This window comes from Prionailurus bengalensis, chromosome F2, assembly GCF_016509475.1.
Source record: "Prionailurus bengalensis isolate Pbe53 chromosome F2, Fcat_Pben_1.1_paternal_pri, whole genome shotgun sequence".
Classification (NCBI taxonomy): Eukaryota; Metazoa; Chordata; class Mammalia; order Carnivora; family Felidae; genus Prionailurus; species Prionailurus bengalensis.
In genome coordinates, this window is record NC_057353.1 from 24,615,545 (window position 1) to 24,640,610 (window position 25,066).

General features: G+C 33.8%; 1 pseudogene; it reads right to left on the reverse strand.

The window, feature by feature from the left end:
* Positions 1-4,633: 4,633 nt before the first annotated feature.
* On the reverse strand, positions 4,634-20,151 carry LOC122495972 (annotated as a pseudogene).
* Between the last annotated feature and the right edge of the window lie 4,915 nt (positions 20,152-25,066).

The following is a 25,066-nucleotide window of genomic DNA, read 5'->3' on the forward strand; positions in this document are numbered from 1 at the left end:
GAAGTTGTATCCAGTTAGGTTAAGTAAACTGTCCAAAGTTGGTATGCTTCGGTTGACTTTGGAATCAGCTCAGTTCAGTGTAAATCCAAACACTAGGCTTATGTCTGTTATGCTCTGCCATCCCTTCTATGTATTTTAAGATGAGCTACCACATAATTGGGTTTTTTAAAAAATATTTACCACTGTGCTTATTAGAATCCAAGTGTCTTAGGGTTTCTCTTTTCTATAATGTTTAGTAATGATTCATTTTAACCCAGTAATTATGTGAAAGGATGAGCATCAGAAGACCAAAATTAATGAAAGTAAAATTTTTTTTGGAAAAATGCATATTTGTTTACTAATTTTCTTTTAGGCCAAACTACTTTCTTACATGCTAATTTACCTGGGTTGCAATGCCTTGTATTATCTCTTATCATACCTTGAATTTCTCTTGAAATTCACACATCCTTTTTGTTTTTGTTTTTGTTTTTGTTTTTTGGAATGTAATGAGAGTTGTACAGTGGTCAGATTTATACACCACAGAGACAGGGAAAAAATGCTCTGGTTTCACTGATGACATGAATCAATTCTTGGTACATAGCAGATAATCAAAGGCTTATTGAAACTTAAAATGAGTCATTATTTAAATCAACATCTAAAATGAATCATAAGTTTTAAAAAAATCTGTTAATTTTCAAGGTTGAATGAAAGACATTGCTGTCTTTAGTCATATTTAAAGGTAACTTTTGTTTGAAAACTCAGGAAGATAATATTGTTTCTGAAGTTAAAATTTAGTCACTCATGAAGTGGAATTTACCGTGTAAATTATGTAGGTCATGTAAACATTGTTTCTGGCTTTCAGAAAATATTGAGGATTTCACCATTTCCAATTGGAAAATAAAGCCAAGTAAATGGAAGTCAGGAGAGAGGATTATAAAAAACACAGTGTTCCCTTCAGCTAGCTTCTCTCTCTGTTTAGTCATTATAGCCATTATATTTACAGAACAATCAAAGCAAGGAAAATTGTCATCAGGAAACCTCCTAGACACTCGTAACTGCTCATTGAATCCGGGAGATGTGATTATTATGCTTATACCTAAGATGCAAGACAGTCTGAAGTTTACATATGTTTACAAAAAGATGGTTTACTTGGTAAACAGGGAATTAATTATTATTTCCTAGTAGTAAATACATCAGTGTATCAGTAGCCAGTTAACTAGCATTTTCTGCCTGCCTGCCTACCTTAGAACAATCAGTACAGTAGCATATCCATTTCCTTCATCCCATATTTCTTCATTTTAGTGAATATATTAGCAAAGATGGTAGGACCCTGTCCTTGGAGAATATGATTCAGTAAATCTGAGTTTGCACACTTTTCTACATCGCATTCCATTTAATAAAAAGAAAGAAAAAAACCAGAAACTCACATAGAGGATGATCAGAGAAAAGAAAATTTAGTACACTATTCATTAAACCAGTGGTTGGCCCACCTTTTAAAAGAGGTGTGTTATGCTTTTCTTTTTTCTTTTTTTGAGTTTATTTATTTGTCTTGAGAAAGAGAGAGAGAGAGAAAAGCAGAGAGAATGAGAGAGAGAAAGAGAGAGAATCCCAAGCGGGCTCTGCTCTGTCACCATGGAGTCCAATGCAGGGCTTGATCTCACAGACTGTGAGATCATGACTTGAGGCCAAAATCCAGAGTTAGATGCTTAACTGACTGAGCCACCCCAGTGCCCCAAGAGAGGTATGTTACGATTTTAGCCTGAGGATGGTTTATTTGTTTACTCACCAACTTGAGGAAGAAGAGGCAACCAAACTGGGTCTTGACATAAAGAATATGTGACCATCAATACTCCTAACGACAGGAGCTGTCACAAGAAGTATAAAGGAAACCGTGGAGGTGGTACCATATATTATTCCCTCCACCATCACCATTCTGTCTTTGGCATATACATCATAGGACCTTGATTACTGTATTGCATCCTAAAATATAAGTGGAGCTGTGGGAGATTGTATGTTGGAAATTTTACAGGGCACCATGGTCTCAATTTAATGTCTTTTTTAAAAGAGAAAATGACATGCTACGTAACAGTGGTGAAAAGTTTAGTGGGGTATGGGGTTAGTTTTGGGAACCTAGCTCTTGACAACTCTACTTGGAATGCCCTTCCAGGGCTATCAATGTATAATAATACTGGCACAACAAGGTTGGATAGGTTATTTTCATTTAAAGTCAAAGAAGGTCATTGCTTACCCATGTTCAAACTCTGCATGGCATGCACGTGCTTAATGATATCTGAGTTTTTCCACAAAGTATATTCATAATAACCTGTCATTTGATAAATTCATAAACGTAAGAATGAGTGAATAAATTAAATGTACTTAACTATATTTCTGTCTTTCTCTTTGATTTGCTTTCTCTGTAATTTTCTCTATATTATTCCAATAGTGTGTGTACAGTTACAGTGAGCACTGATTTAAAAACAGACCATGTCATTTTGAGCAACACTTCCTGCAAAATAATAACTGAGATTTTAAATTTAATAGGAATAAATGAGCCATCATTAGGCTAAACCTTGACACACCACTCTTAAAAGGTGGCCAACCACAGGTTTAGTGAATAGTGCACTAAATTCTCTTGTTCTGATTACCCTCTAGGTGAGCTTTTTAAATTTCTTGTTATGAAGTAAAATACACATGTAGAAAAGAATACGTGTTAGGAAGGTACAGTTCCATGAATTCAGCAAGCAATTTTAAGACCTGTACGAATTCTCTTACAGCTACCAAGTTTACGCTTAGCTTCTTGAAAGATCTACAGACTGCCATGTTCTTTTGTGTATAGTACAATAAACCTTTAACATGGATCATTATTATATATAATAATATGTTATCAGTATTCTATTTCTGTAGATGAGGAAACAAATTCAGAGAGTTAAATCACATGTCCAAATTCCCAAAGCTACTAAGTGGAAGAAATGCTACGTGAATCCAGGCTTTCTGGCTCACAGTCCCATGGCTGTTTTTCATTAATGCTGTCTTTGTGAGGTGGATGCCATAGTGCACTGTCCAGATCTACCACTTCCCCCTCTCAGAACTAAACCACTCATTTCCCCAGCTGCTGGGAGTGTGGGTGGCTGACAGCTCTCAGCTGAGTCAGCAGGTTATCTTTGGGAATTGCCCTAACCCAAGAAGAGCACTGCCTAGTCCATGATCACACCCTTTGGGAAGATGTCCATTCATATCCAGTTACTGATTGATGCAAGAGTATAAAAGCCTGTCACTCTTCATAGTTCTGGACTACTTATAAAAAACATTCTAGTTCTCGAGCTTTCCAGGTATGATTGCTAATGCCTTTGTTAGATATGCATCACAATTCACCTTCCTTTACTCCCCAGTTCAGGTGTTGATCCCCAAAACACCAGCCCATGAACTATGTGTAGATCGCTGTCTTGGAGTCTGCCTTCTGGGGGAACATAAGTGAACTTTTCTGTAGTGTTTTCTTTTTTAATGTATTTTGTGCTTTATTAGAATAATAGTCATTCATTCAGTCAACAAAAATTGAGTGCTCATGAATTAGTCAGAAATGAATTGTGAAAAACAGAAACTACTTTATTTTCAACAAAAATGGATTTAATATAAGGAATTGGGTTTTTCCAAGAGACTGGAATGGCTGGGCCTCTGTAACTGACTGCCATATCTGCCACAATCAAAAAGATAGTAATCAAATCATCATGTTGTACACCTTAACTATATACACTTTTTTTTTTAATTTTCAAAGAGAGGTGATAGAGAACCAGAAAGATTGTTTAATTGAGGAGTAGAGATCTTAGTACTTTAACTGCAATTCCAAGATGGAGATCAGAGAGCAACTTCTATAACCCTAGGTTCCAAAACCTCATCAGACCTGAAAGATTTGCACCAGAAAAATGGATGCCTTGTACAAGCAAGCTCTGCTTCGTTCTGCATTTAACATAATTCCACATTTGAATAAATGCATTCAGATGATGAACTTACCTGGAATCTGTTCTGGAAAAGGTTATTTTTTAGTTTGTGGCACCGGAAGTCACCCCAGAACCATGTTTAGAAAGACGAAGCATGAGCCAGACTATTTACCACACATAGCCTTTGGCTTCACCAGGCTTACATTTTAGACAAAATGTAAGACAAAAAATAAATGGATATGGCAGACAATAACAATCTCAGATGGTTTTATTAGAAGATCAGCAAACGTTAATAGTTAAAACATTTTTGGTTTGGAAACAGTCAACACAAGGAATTTTTTTTGCAAAAAAAAAAGGGTTTATTACCTTGACTATAAATTATAATTATTATTTATAAAAGCTATATAAGTGACCATCTTTAAAGTCTCAAAAAGGCAAATACAAATAAAGCACAGAAAATTAATTGAATTGAAAAAAAGTTCTGGCATAGTTCTTCCACATCAAATGTTTAGTGTATCTACAATAATAGATCAGCCCAAAGGTATATCTGCAGGTTCTAAAAGTAAAAGTAAGTTAAGTTGGCAAATACCATATTACTCAATGAATAAGAAGGCTGATCAAAGATAAAATGTTGGATAGTTTTATCAAGCAGGCCACCTTACAGGATAATTTTCCAGGGTAGCAACTCTACACATAGAACTGAACTGTTTGTGATTATTCTAGAGCCAGTACATTTATTTGCACAGTTTTAAAATAAAAATGTAACAAGTAATTATACATTAGGATTGGTGGGAATACCAGGTATTATTTCAGAACTGTCACTATGTATTCCTTCTTGTCTGACACAATCAATACAGATCCAGGCTTGCTGTGTTTAAAACGATTCCCTTCCTTTTGTTGACCAACTTCTTTAATGGTGTGCTGTTCTTGAATCTGGGTGTAGATAGATTTTGGTAGATATCGGTGATGAGCAACGCGTTTTATATGAGGATGGTGTTGAAGTTTCTCCTTCAACTTCTGGCTATACCCTTTGGCTGCTTCTTCTCGTGAAGTAAGCACATCCAGTTTTTCGGAAGCATTAGCCTTCCACAGACAAATGTCCATTTCATCAGATCCACACGTAATATATTTGCTGTTAGAAGTCTATTTTATACAGAGAACATGTTGCATTCTCTTTGCATGATAGACTAACCCATTTCTTTTTTTGCCAATAGGAAAGATTCAAATCGATTTATCAAAACTAGCAGACACCAAGTCTTTCCCAGTGGGAGAATAATGTACATTAAGTACTGCAGATACAGATCCACATGTACCATTACAAGAGTGTATAGTGGATGCTTCTGAAATGCATAGAAGTTGTAATCTTCATTTGCTGCAGTAAAAATGAAAGCTTCCATAGGGTTCCAACAAATTGTATTTGTTCCCATACCTAAGATACATTTTTCAGAGGAGTATCTTGCCCCATATCATATAGTACTATATTCCTGTCAGAAGCACAACTGCCCAAGAGAAATGTGTCAGTTGGATTAAGTTTAACACTACTGTCAAATCCCTAGATCATCGAACATATAGGATTGGTTCTTTGTTCATCCCAAATGTCTACTTGGTGTCCACATGTGGCAAAAACAGCTTCTTTCCAGTGATGAGCAATTCCTGTATACACTCTCTTTCCTAATGTTGTATGCAGTGGTTCCTCCTCTTCTCCGTAGCCCAGTGCATCCATTTTCTACTGCTTCACAGTTTTGTCATCACCAACAGTTAAAAAAAAAGTCACACAAAAACAAGTATGTATTCCTTATACAAAACTCTCATGTGCTTGTATTGTATGGATACTTTTTCATTTAGTTGAGTTCCAAATTCTAATCTCTCAATCACATGCTCCAGGAAGGACAGTAGCCAGGCTCTTTGGATGCTTTGCCAAACAATTGACTTCATCTCTGTAAGGAAGCGAGAAATAGTTTTGCCGATACCCATCCCAGTTTGGTAACATTTAAAGCTCTTACCTTTCTCATGGGACCTCAAAAGGATGTAAGGTAGGATTATAGTTTCTTGTAACTGGCTATGTAGATCCAAATCTTCCTTCCTGAAAGATCTGAATCCTTAATTACTCTGCCTTTTCTGGTTCCGGTAGTTTTCCATTAATCTTTACTGTTGGCATGGGAATTGTAAAAAGAACCTCAGAAGATCTCCTGGGTTCCAAACACAGTCCTCCTTGCTTCCACCATAGAAGCAACCAATTTCCCCTGGCATTTGGCATCCATCAGTCTGTTCCTTATAGGAATTTATATAATAGTGCCAATGTGATGCAGTTATTGAAATATACCATTTGGCAGTGGTTGCATGACTTATTTTGAGATCCAGAAGGACAGTGTGCAACTTTAGATATGCTACCACTTTCAAAAGAATTCTACTGGACTCAGGAAAAATGAACAGTTAAGTTTGAAGAATTCATGTTGTGAAAATCAAACTAGATTAGGGCTTGACCTAACTCACGCTCTCCAGATTTTAGATGTGAAAACGTTAATGTTGAAGAGTACAAAATATAGATTATTCTATTCAAGAGCTTCATATTTTGGCTAAAAAAAAAGGGAAAGAATCTCTTTTGGCTGAGTGAACCTGAGAAAATAATACAAAATTGGTTATAAAACACTGATGCTCAAAATCTAGTAAAAGTGGGGCACCTAGGTGGCTCAGTTGGTTAAGCATCTAACTCTTGATTTCGGATCAGGGAGATCATGATCTCACAATCATGAAATTGAGCTGTGCGTTGGACTCTGTGCTGGGTGTAGAGCCTGCTTAAGAGTCTCTCTCCCCCTCTGCCCCTCCCCTGCTTGCTCGTGTGCATGCTCTCTGTCTCTCTGAAAGAAAGAAAGAAAGAAAGAAAGAAAGAAAGAAAGAAAGAAAGAAAGAAAGAAAGAAAGAAACACTATGAACTCATTGTATTCCAGACATACAGAAATGTACACATGTATGCCTATACAAAATACCTCACAAATACCAGCTCTCTCACAAACCTTTTGAACTCCTGAGATCTCCAAAAGTCCTTGAGTCTTGGCTTGAAAAGTTGTAGTCTACAATGGCATGCTCTCTTAAGTTTTTGAGGATTTTGAGTTTTCAGTTCTCAAAAAGTGGTAATATGTGCACATGCATGACACACATATAGCGTGTATGTATACTTGTATCATGTACATGTATATGTACACATATATAATAATATATACATATATAATACATATAAAACATACATACATACATATAATACATATATGTCTATATATAATGCATATATTACATATAATGCATGTAATGCATGTAATACATATGCATATAATACATATAATACTCATATGCATATAATACGTAATGCATATAATACATATAATGCATATAATGCATATAATACATATGCATATAATGCATATAATACATAAAACACACACATAATACATACATATGATACATATATAATGTATATAATACATACATACATACATAATACATATAATACATATACACATATGCACACAAATGAAATATTTACTACTAAATATCGTGCTGGCAAAGCAGTGTAGCCTAAGTCAGTTGTCTCAAAAATTGTTACTATGCATCCCCCATCAGTAAAACATTTTTGAGAATGTTCTACTACACAGTTTCCTAGAGGCTAGAAAATTGCTCCATTTGTTTCTCTGTTTACCTCTATTACCTACTAATAAAATAGAAGCAGATTACCTAATACCAAGTGAGTAGTGGTGTGATGCTGAACGAGTCATGGATCTTTCTTAGACTTCGTGTCTTCATCTATAAATTTCTTTTGTAATTTGATTTATCTTGTTCAGTGCTAAGATTAAGCAGTTGTTTCAGATGCTGCTACAATATGGGATTGTATTTATTGAATCATTTTTGATAGACACAGACAGTGTATGGATAAGAGCAGGTCCTGCTATACATTATGCCTCAACAATATGAAATACTAAACCAGAATAAAAGGGAAATTTCTTATGCCCTAATTTCAACTCACAATATGAATTAATGTGCTTCACTTTAGGAATACATATAACCTCTTTAACGCATGATAATGAAGCCATCATGGGGTCTACAACCTGAGTCCCAGGGCTCTCAGAGCAGCATGAAGAGTGATAATGCCCCATAGGACCTGGTCTGCTTGTCTTTTATTTACCCTAAATTTGCTAATGGGGTGGACAAGGGACTGAAATAGAATGGCTGTGGCTAAATGTGCAGAGGCCTCAAAGACACTGATTGGCCAGGAAAGTATTAATAATCAGAGTAACCATAATAAAGTTAGCTCAGGACATGAGTAATAGTGTGCAAAGCTAAAGAATATCTGTTTCTGCATCTAGGGAGTAGATTTAGAAAACTTGGTTTATTTTATTATATTATGGGATAGAGTGCTTAAAACCTAAATGCTAGTCACCAATTCAAAGGGAGGATGCTGGAATGAGGAACAATATGACATTTGATAACAGGGCAGGGTGTTTAAGAGGGAGGCAGCACTGGTGGCTTTATAATTTGCTGTTTCATTTCTGTGTTTGGCTTCTGCTGTAACCAGCTGGCATGAAGGAACTCTCTGGTGTTTTGAATCAAGAAGGAAATAAAACACACACAGGCTTCACTACAGATAACCTGAACATTTTGAATTTGGTTTATGGCAAGAGAAATGTGTACTTTGGCTTTATTTTTTAATAGTGGTGGTATGTTGGCTGAATTGATCTCCTTTATGACTCAAGAATTTGTGCAATGGTGCTTGGATTTAAGAAAGGTAAAATATACCTATGGAAGAAAATTTTTGTCTCATCTGAAAACAATTGACATCTACGAACAATGGCTGCTTAATGAGAAAATATCTATTGGCAAGTAATAGAAATTGTTGAATTTTGATTGTAAGATTAAGCAATGTTTTTTCCTCTTAGCCTCACCTTAATCTGTTTAGATTGGGTTGTATTTCTTACTTGAATTTAGTCATTGTTATATAATTATGAAAAAAAAATTATGCCGTTTGTCTTTGAAGTGATCTCTGCTTTTTATGTAAATTTTCTATGAATGTGTAATGTATAACAAATATATATATGTGCGATCTTAAGTGTACTTCTCAATTATTTTTATATATTACTCACTCCTTTGTAACAATCACCCAGATCAAGATAATATTTCTAAAAGCTTCCCTTGTACTCTCCTAGCCACCATGCTCCTCCCACCTCCCCAAAGAGAACAGCTATTTTGACTTCCATCACACAGATTGGTTTTGCCTGTTGGAGACATTTATATAAATGTAATTATATAGTGTTTTTGTGTATGTGTCTGGTTTATTTCACTCAGTGTTATGTCTGTGAGACTATCCATATGGTTGTTTGTAGAATTAGATTACTCATGGTCATTGTGTAATATTCCATTTAGAATATCAGTATTCTAAAATTATGTATGTTCTTCTATTCATGGATACTTGGGTTGTTTCCAGTATTTCACTATATAAGATAATGATATTATTAATTTTTTGACATGTCTTTCAGTGCATATATATTCAAATTTTCTATATTTAATAGTGTATTTGTTGTGTCATAAGATATTGTTATGTTTTGCTTTAGGAGATATACTGCTAGACAGCTTTACAAAGAGATTATACTTATTCATACTCTCACTGGCAGTACTTGCCTCCAAAGTTTCTGGTAGATGTATAGTAATGTGTGTGTGTGTGTGTGTGTGTGTGTGTGTGTGTGTGTGTGTGTGTTATGTAATTTTTTAAAAAGACATTAATTTATTTAGAGCAGTTTTAGTTCACAGCAAACCAAGAGGAAAGTACAGAGATTTCCCACGTACCTCCTATCCCCACACATGCATGGCCTCCCCTGTTATCAACATTTTTCACCAATGGTACATTTATTATTATTGAAAACTTGCAGCAACACATCATAATCACCCAAAGGTCATAGTTTACATTAAGGTTTCCTCTTCCTGTTGTACATTCTGTGGGTTTGGACAAATGTGTAAAGACATGTATCCATCATTATAATATGATGCAGGGTATTTTCATTGCCCTAAAAGTCCTCTCTGTTCTATTTATACTAATCCTGCCCACAATGACCCAATTATCTTTTTACTCTTTCCACATTTTTTTCTTTTCCAGAGTATCATATTGTTGGAATAATAGAGAATGTAATCTTTTCACATTGGCTTTTTTCACTTATTATTCATTTAAGTTTCCTGCATATCTGTTCATGGCTTGATAGATCATTTCTTATTAGAACTGAATAATATTCTATTATCTGTAATGTAGAATTCTATAATTTTCTGTTGTGTTCCAGTTTATGAATTCATTCACCTACAGAGGACATATTGGTTGCTTTCAAATTTTGGCCATTATGGTAAAGCTGACAAAACGTGTGTGGACAGATTTTTTTGTGTGGACGTAAGTTCTCAACTCCTTTAGGTAATAACCAAGGAGAGTGATTGCTGGATCATCTGGTGAGAATATGTTAGTTTGTGTGAAGCCACCAAACTGTCTTCTAAAGTGTCCGTACCATTCTGCATTTTCACCAGCAATGAATAAAAATTCCCATTGCTCCACAATCTTGCCAACAGCTGGTGTTGTCAGTGTTCCAAATTTTGTCCATTGTCCGTTCTAATAGGTGTCTCTAATGGTATCTCACTGTAATTTTAATTTGCACTTTTTGGTGATCTATTATGTAGAACATCTTTTTATATGTTTACTTACTATCTGCATATCTTCTTTGGAGAAACGTCTGTTTAAATCTTTGGCCCAATTTTTAAATGAATGGTTCATTTTCTTACTTTCGGGTTTTAAGAGTACTTTGTATATTATGGATAACAGCCCAGATGTGTCAGATGTGTCTTTGCAAATATTTTCTCCCAGTCTGTGGCTTGTATTCTTATTCTCTTGACGTGGCTTTTCACAAAAGTTGTAATTTTGATGAAGTCCGACTTATCAATTATTTCTTTTGTGGATTGTGGATTCTGTTGTATCTAAAAAGTAATCATCACATCCAAGGTCACCATGCAGGTTTTGTCCTATGTTATCCTCTAGGAATTTTATAGTTTTTAAAAATTTTTTTTCAACATTTATTTATTTTTGGGACAGAGAGAGACAGGGCATGAACGGGGGAGGAGCAGAGAGAGAGGGAGACACAGAATCGGAAACAGGCTCCAGGCTCTGAGCCATCAGCCCAGAGCCTGACGCGGGGCTCGAACTCACGGAGTGCGAGATCGTGACCTGGCTGAAGTCGGACGCTTAACGGACTGCGCCACCCAGGCACCCAAGTTTTATAGTTTTTAATTTTATGATCCAGTTTGAATTAATTTTTGTGAAGAGCATAATGCCTGTCTAGATTATCTAGGTTCATTTTTTTGGTGAATCTAGATTTATTATTCATCAATATGTGGATGTTCAATTGTTCCAGTAACCTCTGGTGAAAAGACTATCTTTGATCTATTTTATTGCTTTTTCTCTTTTGTAAAAATCAATTGACTATATTTGCAGTGGCTATTTCTGATTTTGCTATCTGGTTCCATTGATCTATTTCTCTGTTCTTTTACCAATATCGCATTGTCCTGATTATTGTAGTTTTACAGTTCTTCCTCAATATTATATTGGCTATTCTGGCTCATTTGCTTCTCCATCTAAACTTTAGAATCAGTTTGTCAATATCCACAAAATAACTTCCTGAGATTTTGTTTGAGACTGTATTGAACCTATAGATCAAGTTGGGAAGAACTGGTATGTTGACCATACTGAGTCTTCCTATTCATGAACATGGAATACCTCTCCATTTACTTAGTTCTTACTTGATTTCATTCATCAGAAATTTATAGTTTCCTCGTGTAGATCTTATACATATTTGTTACACTGTGGTTTTAACTTGTATGTACCTGATGGCTATTGATATTGATCACATTTACATATGTTTATTAGCCATTTGAATAGTCTCTTTGTGAAGTGCCTGTCCAAGTGTTTTGTCTGCTTTTTTCTATGGGGTCATCTATCTATATTTCTTGAGTTGTAGAAGATTTTTTATATAGCCTGTTTATTTTTCCTATACATTATATAGTATATATGTAACATGTATTATGTTTATTTTTCATATACACCATGCATATTATCTATATACATAATATATACATTTTCTATAAATTATATATAGAATATATATTATATATATTACATATACTATAACTTTTTTTTCATTCTGCCTTGTAAACTCTTCATGGAATATTTTGATAAATATGAAATCTTAATTTCTATGAGGCACAAATTATTAGTGTTATCTTTGGCTAGTACATTTTGTTTCCTCTTTAAGGACTTTAAATGACTACTTTGGCTATGAAAGTATTCACGTATATTACCTCCTACAACCTTTATTGTTTTGTAATTCACATTATTTAGATCTGCACTTAATATGGAATAAATTTTGGTTGTATTCAGTACATACAGGGTAAAATTTATTAACCTAAATTTTCCCCCCACTGCAATGCAATGTCACTTTTATATCTGTGGTTGCTTATATGACTCTGTTTCTGGAGTCTTTATTATATGCCATTGGTCAGTTTTTCTATTCTTGTGTCAATATCATAAAATCTTACTGTGATTTCTTGGTAAGTATTGATATATGGTAATTTAAATACTTTGACTTTATTTTCATTCAAGATTGCCTTGCCTCATCTTGACCTTTCTGCATTTTCATTAGAATTTTAAAATAAACTAATCAATGTCAATAAAAATAAAGTTTTGATTTTAATTGGTATTCAATTGAATTGAATTGAAGTTGGGAAATAATTGATACATTTACAATCTTCAGTAAATTTTTTCATTTATTTACCTCTTCTTCGATTTTTGTAAGTAATATTTTTAAATTTTATGTGCAAAGACTTTGCAAAATTTTTATTAGGTAAATATATCGAAATTTTATGTGCTTGATGCTAAATTAATGCTCTTTAAAAATTTTTATTTTCTAATTGCTTATATCCAGCAGTCATGCTAAATTTACTTACTGATTCTAACACTTTATGAATGCTTTGGATATTTTGTGTGCACAGTGATGCCATTTATAAACAAAATCCATTTATTCTTTTCCAAAGTTTATAATATTTATTTATTTTGATAATATTATTGCACAGGCTGGGGCATCCAGTGCAAAGTTGAATAAAAGTGATGATATCAGACTTTCTTATCTTGTTCCCAGTCTTGATGGGAAATTTTTGATATGTCTTTATTAAATATAATGTATGGTGTAGACATTTGTAGATACCCTTTACCAGATTAAGATTTTCCTGCATTTTTAGTTTGTTAAAAGTTTTTATCATGAAAGAATATTCACTTTTATCAAAAGTTTTTCCTGTATCTATTGATATAATTATGCCATTTCCCCCTTTTATTCTGTCAATGTGATGAATTAGATTGATTGTATTCTGAATGTTAAACTTCTCTTACAGACCTAAAATAAACCCTACCGAATGTTGTTACATTATCTGTTTTATGGTTTGATTTGCTCACATTTCTTTTAGAAATTTTCAACTATATTTTCCAAAGAAATTCATCTGTAATTTTCCTTTCTCTTAATGCCAATTTAAAATTTAAAATTTCAGAGTGAAGTCTGTGCTGACCCCATAAGGTGAGCTGTGGGTCCTTGTTTTTCTCTTTTGTGAAAGTATTTAGAATTATTTATTCCTAATATGTGGAAGAATTCAATAATGAAGCCATCTGGGCCCGATTTTGAAATGTGATTTTTTAATATGAAAACTTTAAAAAATATATTTAATTGCTTGGGTAGATAATGGGATAATCTGAATTTTTCCTGTCAGCTTTGATATACTTTTATTATTTTCCCCACCCTAGGGAATGTTTTTTCATTTCATTTAAAAGAAAGAAAAAAATAACTTAGGACCCTATTTCATTATACAAAGCAAAACACTTTTATAAATTTCATCAGTTACATCAAATATATTAACTATTATACAATATTATTAGGATATTTTACCAATAAGTAAACCTTTATACACCTCTTTAATCAAATGGCTTTGTTTCCCAATGAGATATTAGATTAATTAAAATAAGAATATGTTTTTTATAAACATTATTGGTAACCCATGTCCTCCACATTTCAAAAATTGTAAAAGCTACATAGTTCCAACAAAGCCCAGTATTTTTAATTGCTATTAGATAGTTTTAAAAGTTCTTTTCTATTTTCTTGATCATACTTCTTTTTAAGGTTAAAGTGCTTGCTATCGTGAAAGATTTCTTAACAATTGGAAGTTGAATAATTTAGAAAATTCATGTCTTCATTGTCTATCAATATTTCATAAAATATACAATATCTATTACTTATACTGTAGCCACTGTCTAGAATTTCAGTTTTTTTTACATGTGCATTTATTTTTTCTCAAACATTTAGATAAAAAAAAGCCCACAAAGTTTATAAATTTGGTCTCATTTTTTTAAGATAATTAATACAGATTCCAGTCCCTCCAGAAATATCACCCTAGGTTGTAAAATGCCCTCAGCACTATTTACCTTTCTCTCCTTAGAAATAGGTTCAGAGTAGAGCAAACCACAGGTAAACTCCTAGGGTTTCAGTAGTGATGGTGACATGAGGTGAGGAATAGTAAGGGCAACGTTCAGGATCTAGGTCAAGAATATGAGTGAGGGCCCCACCAATTCAAATTTAGGGTAACTTGTATGAAGTCCAAAGGCAAGGACTACACAGGCTGTCTTTATTAGGAATTTGGTTACACAAGCTCTGGGTCAGCTCCCATTCTTTGTGGCTATCCAGGCAAGCCATCTCACCTATTTAGCGTGGCCGGGTAGACCAAGGAAAGCGCCAACAACTGGGTGCTTTTCATTGCTAATCCTGGCCTTGACTCACTCTGTGACCTCTCCTGGTGTGTTTCTTCAGCTGGAAAGTGAAGATAATAATAATGAGGTATTTAACAAGGGGTGTTGTGTGGATTAACAGTTAATAACATGTTTCATAAGACAAGGCAGCATTGAGCTTGTAAATACTAATAGAAAGTTTCTTCACACTACAAAGTAAATTAGTGCTTCTCTTGAAGAAAACCCAATATGCCAGAACATGAACATACAAAGCAGTTGAAATAAGGTGAATTTTTACTTGACAGAAGTAACTTCATTTTTTAAAAGAATACTCCACTGCTTTCCTTTTGATATTTGGTTCATACTTGTGCATTTAAAAGCTTTTATAAAGTTTATCTATATCGATTCTATTACCTTAATATTTAGTACGCAGAATACATGTTTTGACATGATTGAATATGATTTTTTTCACAAAAATTCAACTAAAAATAAATGTCATATAGTTTGTTACCTATATATAAGTTAACTTCATTTATGCAAGCCTTTTTGTTGCTTTGGTTGTTTCATCATGAAGTTTGTTGTATTACTTGAGGAAATTGTGTTAAATGTAATGAATTTCAATTTATACAAGCTTTCTAGGACTCTGTAACATATCACATCAGGTAATCTATCTTCAATAGGTTAGCACCGAGTCAGCTGTTTGCAGGAAAAATTACATACGCCCACTAAACTAATTCTCCATACAATGCTTTTCATTTCCTTTCTGTTTACTTACTTTGTTAGTCACAAAGATGAGGAAAAGTTACAGATATAAATCTTGAAGATGTAAATGTAAAAGAACTATGAGCTTACTAAAAGAAAATCAAAAGATGATAACTTATAGCTACTGAAAGAGTATAGTTGGTAGAGTGTCTGACTCTTGATTTCTGCTCAAGTCATGATCTCAGATCATGAGATAGAGCTGACCCTTGTAGCTGGGGTGGACCCTGCTTAAGATGATCTCTGTTCCTCTCCCTCTGCCACCCCCCATGCCACACACTCTCTCTCTCTCAAAAAAAAAAAAGAAAAAAAGAAAAAAAGACTTCTTGAATTCTGGAATTATTATTGACATTACCAAGACAAGGTCAAATACAAAGACCAAAAAAATTATTCTGGTAAAGAAATCTTCAAATAGAAATATTGAACACTATGTTTAGTAGGTATTGTTAAAATAATTTAGAAAACATGAAGTCACTAGGTATTTAGTTGAACTTTTGCTCAGGCCATGATTTAATGTTTCTCACAGTGCTATTAAGAATTGTTGTTTTATAAATTTATGGGTATTTTAATGGGAATTTGAGAGGATTTCTGTAATACACATCTTATTTGATCTTTACAAATAATGTACTTCTAACCTCATTAATTCACTTAATACAAGTTTCTTGAGTGATATGAAGAATAAAATGAGACTCTGACAGTTTATTCATCTTTTTCTATTTTACAAAAAATATTTATGAAGCCTTACCCATAGTCTTGAAATTCATTAAAAAATTATACTAAAATAATCATTGAAATGTCTGTCAAGTCCCTCTCACTATGCCATATTGCTTCCTTTTTCTTTTTTTACCATCTAGATGATCTTTCCTCATCCTTCAATCTTTCTGTTCTACTTCTAACTTCTTGCAAACACCTAGCTCTCCAGGTGTCTTATATATGTATATACATATACACGTACATATACATATGTATATACATATATATATATATATATATATATACACACACACACACACACATACAGAGAGAGAGACAGAGAGAGAGAGACAGAGAGAGAGAGAGAAGAGATAATTGGTTTATATTGAGGTGATATGGAACTACTTGTTTATTTTTTGTTGGTTCAGTAAAAATTTCCACCTAAATTAGATATCAGTTTTCTAAAAAAACAATATAAATTCAGATAAACCACAAAATTATGGGCAATCTGTACTGCTTTCGTCATATACATGAAAGATTTTTGCAAATAGAAAAGTCTTGGGATCAGATGTTTGCAGAAGAAGGTCCTACCAGAGCCTATATCTACCAGATATAATTTTGAAACTAACTTTCTCTATGAGGTAATTCTTAAACTTTGACTCAAAGTAATATTTCACTTTCATTAGATATTAAGCACAACAGAATAAAGACCTGATCTTATGCACAGCTGTTCTGCTCCACTAGATTCAGAGTCTAATATTTTCAACTTTATTTTGGAATGAGTATATATAAAATTAAGGAGGTAGGAACTATTAGCAGAGAGCCTTCCTCAAGGATCACCACAAAAATTTCATCATTCTGATACTTGGCAAAGGTGGTTGGGGACATTATTCTCTTTACAAAAATATGAAGTACAGCCCCTGACATAAAAGAATATCTGGCCCAATATGTCAGTAGTGCCAGAGTTAATAGTTGATAAACTCTTATCAAGAGTGAGATACTAATACTTCTTTTATTACTTAATGAAATAAAAATATATATAAAAGCTCTTTTGTGAGCAAAACATATTTCTAGATAATCTTTTTTTTTCTATTAGTTTCTGTTCTAACTACAATTGTGGCATAGATATTTGAGGTAGTTCCAGTTATAAGATCACAAGTGGACAAATGGCATATGTTGTTAACTTTAATCAGTGGGCATTTTTAGGCTTTGGTTTGATAATTGGCATCATTGAAGTACTACGAAATTAGATAGCATATAATCTAGCATGGTGTCCTCTCATGAAGATCACACTTAACATATGGTCTCCCACACTTACCAGCAATGCAGTGTTTCAAACGTAACTCTTTGAGCTTTAATTACATCTGTAAAATTGTTATAATACCTCACTCAGAATTCCTGAGTATCAGAGATAATAAAAGTAAAGAACAAAGCACATTAACATATAGCAATCTCCTAAAATATAATTGCCATTATTATTGTTAGTCACTATATAAGTTCCCTCTTCCTGTTATTAGAATTTTACCTGCAGTTTACTAAGACTTCACCAAATGTTCATGCTGTTTTATTATGATATATAAAATCTCAGGAAAAACCTATAGGAATACACCAGGGATATAAAAATCTAATATTAAAAAAACCTAAGTTGTGGCACCCAAATAAATAGCAGATTTTTCTCTATAATAAAATCATGTAAAATGAGAAATTACCATATTTTCTGTTACTTTATCTGCTTTGTATGAGTAGTATATGCCTGCTCCATCATATACTGGTTTCTAAGGGCCATGTGTCTGCAGTTCATGAAACTTGAGCACTAGGTGGCACTCTTGTATCCTTGATTAAATGAACACAATTAAACTTTTCATTGTTTCCAAACAAATTAGGGCTGGTTTTCAAACTTTTAATTAACTAGATTTCATAGGAACCTCTGACACACTATAGCATTGTTTCTGGAAAATATTTATACATGTAATGTGTATTTAGGATGCCCACTGGGTCTTTGTTGGAAAATTGTAGCCTTTAGAATTAGCAGGGATCATTTAGTTTTCTTTTAGACAATATTTGCCTGGGTCTGCTTCTAAGAGGGTCATTCAGGATCTCCCATAAATTATGGGAACAATTTGTGTTGCTTTTATAGTTTTTAAATTATTTTAAATTGGTAAAGAAAACTATAGTAAAATGTCCATACTAAATTATATTTCATAAAAATATACACAGACTAAGTAAAATACCAAAAAATAGTATTTACGTGAACAATCATGTTGACTCATTTTATGTAGTCCTTAAACAAATTTTTTCTTAATTTTAAAAATATATTTAGACCTCTTGATTAAAAACAAAAAAAGTGGCATCAATTACATTTGTAGCAATACACAGATTTTTGGCTTTCATTTTGTTTTTACATTCAGGCCTACCTATGTTTAGGAATCCATTACTATATCACAAACATGTGCATAGCCCTTATGAAATGCCAGGTAGGGTTTGGATGTATCCACTCTGAGCAGATATTTACCTTGAAGTGATGAGGAGTTTGATGACAAGTAAAATGCAAATACATGTTCTCTTGATAATGTTCTGCCAAAGTGAGATACTGGTACAAATACTGCAACTGAGACAATAAATAATATGTATTTTGAAAAATAGACTCCATTTTCTAAATATTTGTCAAATGAATACAATACTTGGAAGTTTCTTTCTGATTTAACAACTAAACAACTTTGATTTGCCTCTCCAAAATCTGTAACAATGTTACCATGTCATAGGAGGAGATACATGCCTTCATTTTCAATAAAATGGAAAAACTGTCTTAGAAGTAAATATTTGACAGCCCCTCTTTCCTGAAAAATAGCTGAGATAGTTGTAAATCATAATTCTATCACAGTGAAAATTCCATCAGAAATGCAAATTTCAACTGGATGTCAAATATGTTCAATGATTCTCTCCATATCAGACAAATTAAAGAATGACAACAGTTGTTACATATTATTAGTGATTCAAATTTGATAGCATTTCCTCTTTGCTTAGCTTCTAATCCCACACAGTCTTCTCTTGAGTGGCTCCATGAGAAGAAAAGGTCATGTGGAGTGTAGTTTAAGAGCTTGGACCTTGCCTTTACTAGTTATGTCACCTTGGATAAATTACTTAACCTTAGTCTAATTTCCTCATTTGTGAAATGGAGATAATACATTGTAGGTGTCTTATGGTGAATAATGAATTAATGTTACTAAAATGTATGCAAAAGTGCTCAGTAGGAAAAAAATCACTTCTCCTGCATGTTTTTTCTTTATTACTCACATATAGCACTTCTGACACTTTTGGCCACCAAATTTGTGTTGGGAGAAACACAAGCAGTACCCTGTGACATGACCAGGGAATCTTAGAATTCAATTCTGACACCATCAGAAGTTAGCTGAAGTTAGTATCAGATCCCACAAATTATGGCCTCAGTTCCGCAAGACTGCCTTCCCCATTTGAAATGTCAATTGTAAGTTCCAGGTTGTTACCTGTACTTCTGACCTACTGGCTCTAAATTGGGGGTCCCATGACTCCCTTGTCGGGTTCAACAGTTTGCTAGAATGGCTCACAGAACTCAGAGAAACATTTTATTTACTATATTACTATTTTATTATGAAAGGATATAATTCAGGAAGAGCCAGATAGAAGAGATGCATAGGACAAGGGAAAAGGAAAGGATGTGGCCCTCTGGATAGTCCACTGTCCCCTCTTCTCCATGTGTTCAGCAACATGGAAGCTCTCCAAACATGTGCTTTGGGGATGGACACTTCATTATGTATTCATAATGTATGCATTATGTATGTATTATGTATGCATATTAACCCCACTTCTAGCCCCTCTTACCTCTCTGGAGAATGAGGTGTGCGGCTGAAAATCCAAGCTTCTAAATATGGCTTGGTCTGTCTTATGACTGTCTCCCATCTTGGAGCCCATCTAGAGTAGCCTCATTAGAATAAAAGGGATATTCCCCAGGATATTCCTAGGGATTCAGAAGTGTGGTGTCAGGAACCAGGATCAAAGACCAAATATTAGAACAAAAGATGCTTGTAGCCCTTCTCAATTAGGTTACTTCAGGGGTTTTGTAACTCTGCCAGGAACTGGGGGCATGGACCAATTATGTATTTTCTATTATCTTACAAGGTGTATAGATAGTAAGTGCTATATAAATGTTTGTTATTTAAGAAAAAAAATCAGTATTCAATCTTGAATGGGTATTGAAATTACAGAGTAAATTTAAACATTTTCTATTTGTAACTTATTTTTACAGATCAGTGTTTTTTCTCACATATTTCTTTTAAAAAATATTTTTGAGTGTTTATTCATTTTTGAGAGACAGGGACAGAGTGTGAGTGGGGGAGGGTCAGAGAGAGAGGGAGACACAGAATCCAAAGCAGGCTCCAGGCTCTGAGCCCTCAGCACAGAGCCCCACTCAGGGCTGGAACCCATGAACTGTGAGATCATGACCTGAGCCGAAGTCAGACACTTAACCGACTGAGGCACCCAGGTGCCCCTCTTACATATTTCTAACAAATCATTTTGAATACTTGGATTTTTCAGAAAACTAGTAATGTAAAAATAGGGTCCAAGCATGGACAAAAGTAAGGTCATTTTACATTTGAACCAAGTAAATATGTCACTTATTCATATATGTATAACATTAAAATTAAGTTGTCCAATAAGATGAGCTTCCTAAAATATCACTTTTTATATTGGTAAACATTAACACATTCTCTTTAACTTTCATTCATCAGGTTATAGAAATTCGCAAATGTTAAGTGTTCTATACTCAAATATGCATAAATTGAGGAACAACACACTTAATCCTGGTACTCAGAACTTGCTCTTGTCAAAGATTTCAGACCTTGGACTATACAACACACAGCTTTGAAATTTTTCACATATGAAATATAACTTTTGATAGTGTTGAACTGTAATTTTAGTGTTAAAAATCCTATCTGGTTACCTTGGTTTGAGTTGTATTTTTAAGGTTAGTTTTGTGATTATTTTACTCAGTTTATATTTAAACTTTAAAATAACAGGATGTGCTTGAATATTCAGAAGTACATTATTATCTGCACTGGAGTTGGAGTGACTTTTTCTTCCCTCAGAATCTCACCTGTCAATCACACAACAGACCTTTTCCCCCTGTTCTTCTGAGCCAAAACCCACTACTTCTGGGTTGTTTGGCTCTCTGTTAGCCCTCACAAGCTGAAATCCTACACTGAATAAACCATCAATATTTATTTTTTAAAGTCTCCTACTTTTATATTAGAAAAGTGGATCGTGTGGTGGAGGAGTAAAATCTCAAGAGCACTAATTACACATCAATAACCCAAACCTACATAGATGCAGTTTTCTAAGTGGCATCTTGTATTGCCTTGAACCCCTTAACATTTCCAGATTCAATACTTCTGAACCTCTTTGTCTGCTCAAATAACCAAGAAGTGCTGATCTATGACAGACTCATCAACAACACTTTAGCTATCATGTGAGTTCTGAATGGTCTGTACAAGAAAACATTAGGCATAGCCCAGTATCTCCTTCAGCCCAAAAGTTCATACAGCTCTCTGGAGCATGTTATCCATATAAAGCCAAAGTATGCAAATAAGCCCACTTTAATGGGCTTCAATAGTTGATTTGGGGTTAGTTTCCCTTACTTCATCATTTCTAAAAGGTACATGTTGAAACACCATGAAATTGAATGAATGTTATGCTCAATTTTGGCTGAAAAGAGATGGTTTACTTAAGGCATGTGGGCCCCAGCTAGCTCTCAGTTAGAAGGATATAAAGTACATTAACACCAGACTTGCCCTGGAGGCTAAAACTTAGCTTTTCAGTGAGAGAGAGAGAGAGAGAGAGAGAGAGAGAGAGAGTGAGTTTGTGTAAGTGTCTAAATCTTTGTTTTTGATTTTGCCAGGTTAAGGAAAACTGTTTACTTGCTACTGCCTGAAATCATAATTTGGTTAAGGTATTTACATTTAACCCTTGGACAAATCGCTACTTTCCATTAAGTACCTTCAGTACCTTATAAATATGTTTTTATAGTGATAATGAGTATCTTGAACATAGTCGACAGTTTCATGAAGAATTTATATCCCTAAATTGAACTAATAACCATGAGTTTGCCCATGTCAGTTGGATAGATAACAGAGTTTGGAGATATATCCCCTGGATATTTATTTAATTTTTAAAATAGCAACGTAAAAATCACATTTTTCCATTATATTTTATTTACACTATTATCTAGTCCTTAGAAAACCATCTTGCTCCCATTTTATATATTCTATATATTGTCTCTATATACAATATATAGTATGTTTTGTAAATATAAATATATATTCTTATTTATAAGGGATAGATAACTTGCCTAAAATGTGTGAATGACAACTTCTCTCATTCTGCTGACAAAGTAGAATGAGCACTCAGAAGTGGGGAAATTTGGTTTCTAATCTCAATATTACTAGAAAGCTGTTCTTTGATCTAGAGCAATTACATGCATCAGGATGACCATCACCATTTATACCTTTGTTCAGGTTTGCTCTGACTGATCTGCCCCTTACATATGTTATCACGCATAAAAATTCTACCCACGTTTCGTGTTTCAGAGTCTGTTCCTCCTTTGATGCTCTTTCCACCTGCTGAGCCAAACTTGATCTCTCTTTTTCAGATTGATAGAATCATAACACATTAATATTAGAAATGTCTTACAAAACGACATAGGTCAACTGCCCAGTTAAAATAGTCATCCATCCAACCACTGTCACAACAGATAATCAGACTCTGCTTGAATACTAGTACTGACAAGGAGTAGTAAATCAGGAGAAATCCTATTTTAATCTCCAGAAAGCTCAACTTTCAGGAACTTCACATTCAGGTTGCCCAAATTCTCTGCAGAGCTGAAAGGAAAGTCAGTACACTGCATAAGTGGAAACATGCAAATATTCAAGCAAAATGTATTTTTCTTTACATTAACAAAACCACTTCAGTCTCCCCAGAGATTTTCTACCTCTAGACCTCAAATATTTCCCTTGTCTGAGAGTGCAAAATATATTGGCTGGTAACCAGATAGGATCTTTGCACTGTAAGGGGACATTTCCTTTCTTTCAGAATGGGAGCAGGGAGGGAAGCAGGACACCTACCTTAACACACACACACACACACACACACACACACACACACACTCTCTTAAACCTTCTTCCCTACATTAACTTTGCAAAAGTCAGTTCACGTTGTGAAGAGGGATGTAAGAATTAACTTATCTCCTCTGCTTTTATAAACTGTGTATTTAGAAAATAATTTCTTGAGCAATAAGAAAAGATGGAAAATAAATCTTAATTGATGGCAGAAACCCAATAATAAAGAATGCCCCCAACATCTTTTACTAGATAAATCAAACTCACCATGACAAGTCACTGTATTATAGAATAGCTTGCTTTATTTTCAGAATCTAACACAAACGGTGGTAAATCCAAGTTGCTACTTTTCCTCAGTTTTGATCAAACATGTGGAAACAGTAAGACAAAACAGAGTCTTTACTTGAATAGATGAAAAGGAAACTCATATATCTATGTAACAGTCATTGTGAAAAAAATTCTCTTCAAATCTAATGATTTTTTGTGTGTTATCACTCAATCCTATGAAAAGCTTCAAGATATTTTTTAGAACTCTTGACTAAACGATTTTTATTTGTCTAATTTTAGTAATTTTAATTAGGTTTCATTTTCCCAAAACTTTATAGAAATAGTGCTGGCTCTGCCAATATGTCTGGTAAATTTGGAGATATTTCCAAAAGAAAATCTGTCTTTAATTTCCATAAGTAAGCATTTTCCCCTTTGAAAAGGGACTCCTGTCATACAATAAAATTGCTTTGCAAGAAAAAAAACTAACACGTTGGCAAATTAAATCATTACCCAAAACCGTAATGCTGGGAAAAGTCATTGTATGTTATTTTATGTTATTTTATCTTCTTAGAAAGATTTACGTCTGTGATATAAGAGCAAAAAGAAGAAGGCATGTCTATAAATTGTAGGAGTCAGTAAAAATACAGGTTATCTCTGAGGATTTTAATTTTTAAAAAAATAATTTATGATGAAAATAATTTTCAGTCATCTAGCACAATAAAAAATGCCCATGCCTTTGTGACCCAGAATTTACATTTTTAGAAAAACTGTCAGATAAGTGCATAAAAACATATGTACAAAAATGTTTATTACAGCATTACTGGTAAAAACAAAAAAGGAATGCTTATAAACTAAATGTCCATCAATAGGGGATAGATAGAACATATTTATAAGATGGGTTATAGCATATCAGTTAAAATAAATGAACTAAAATTAATTATCAAAAAATAAATCTCAAAACATAATGATAAAAGAATTATAAAATTATAACATGTTACAAAAACATATGATACATTTATAAAAAAACAAAAATACTACATGCTCTTCAATAATACACACATATGGGGGCGCCTGGGTGGCGCAGTCGGTTAAGCGTCCGACTTCAGCCAGGTCACGATCTTGCAGTCTGTGAGTTCTAGCCCCGCGTCGGGCTCTGGGCTGATGGCTCAGAGCCTGGAGCCTGCTTCTGATTCTGTGTCTCCTCTCTCTGCCCCTCCCCTGTTCATGCTCTGTCTCTCTCTGTCCCAAAAATAAATAAAAAACGTTGAAAAAAAATTTTTTTTTAAATAATACACACATATGTATATATAAATGTATTAAAAAGATTGCAAGTACATATACTCACTTCATGATAATATCTATTTCCAGTGAAGGGGAAGTGACTAGACATAGGGGAAGGGGCTTCAAATTGATCTATAATATATGTTAGTGATTGTATAAAAACAGAT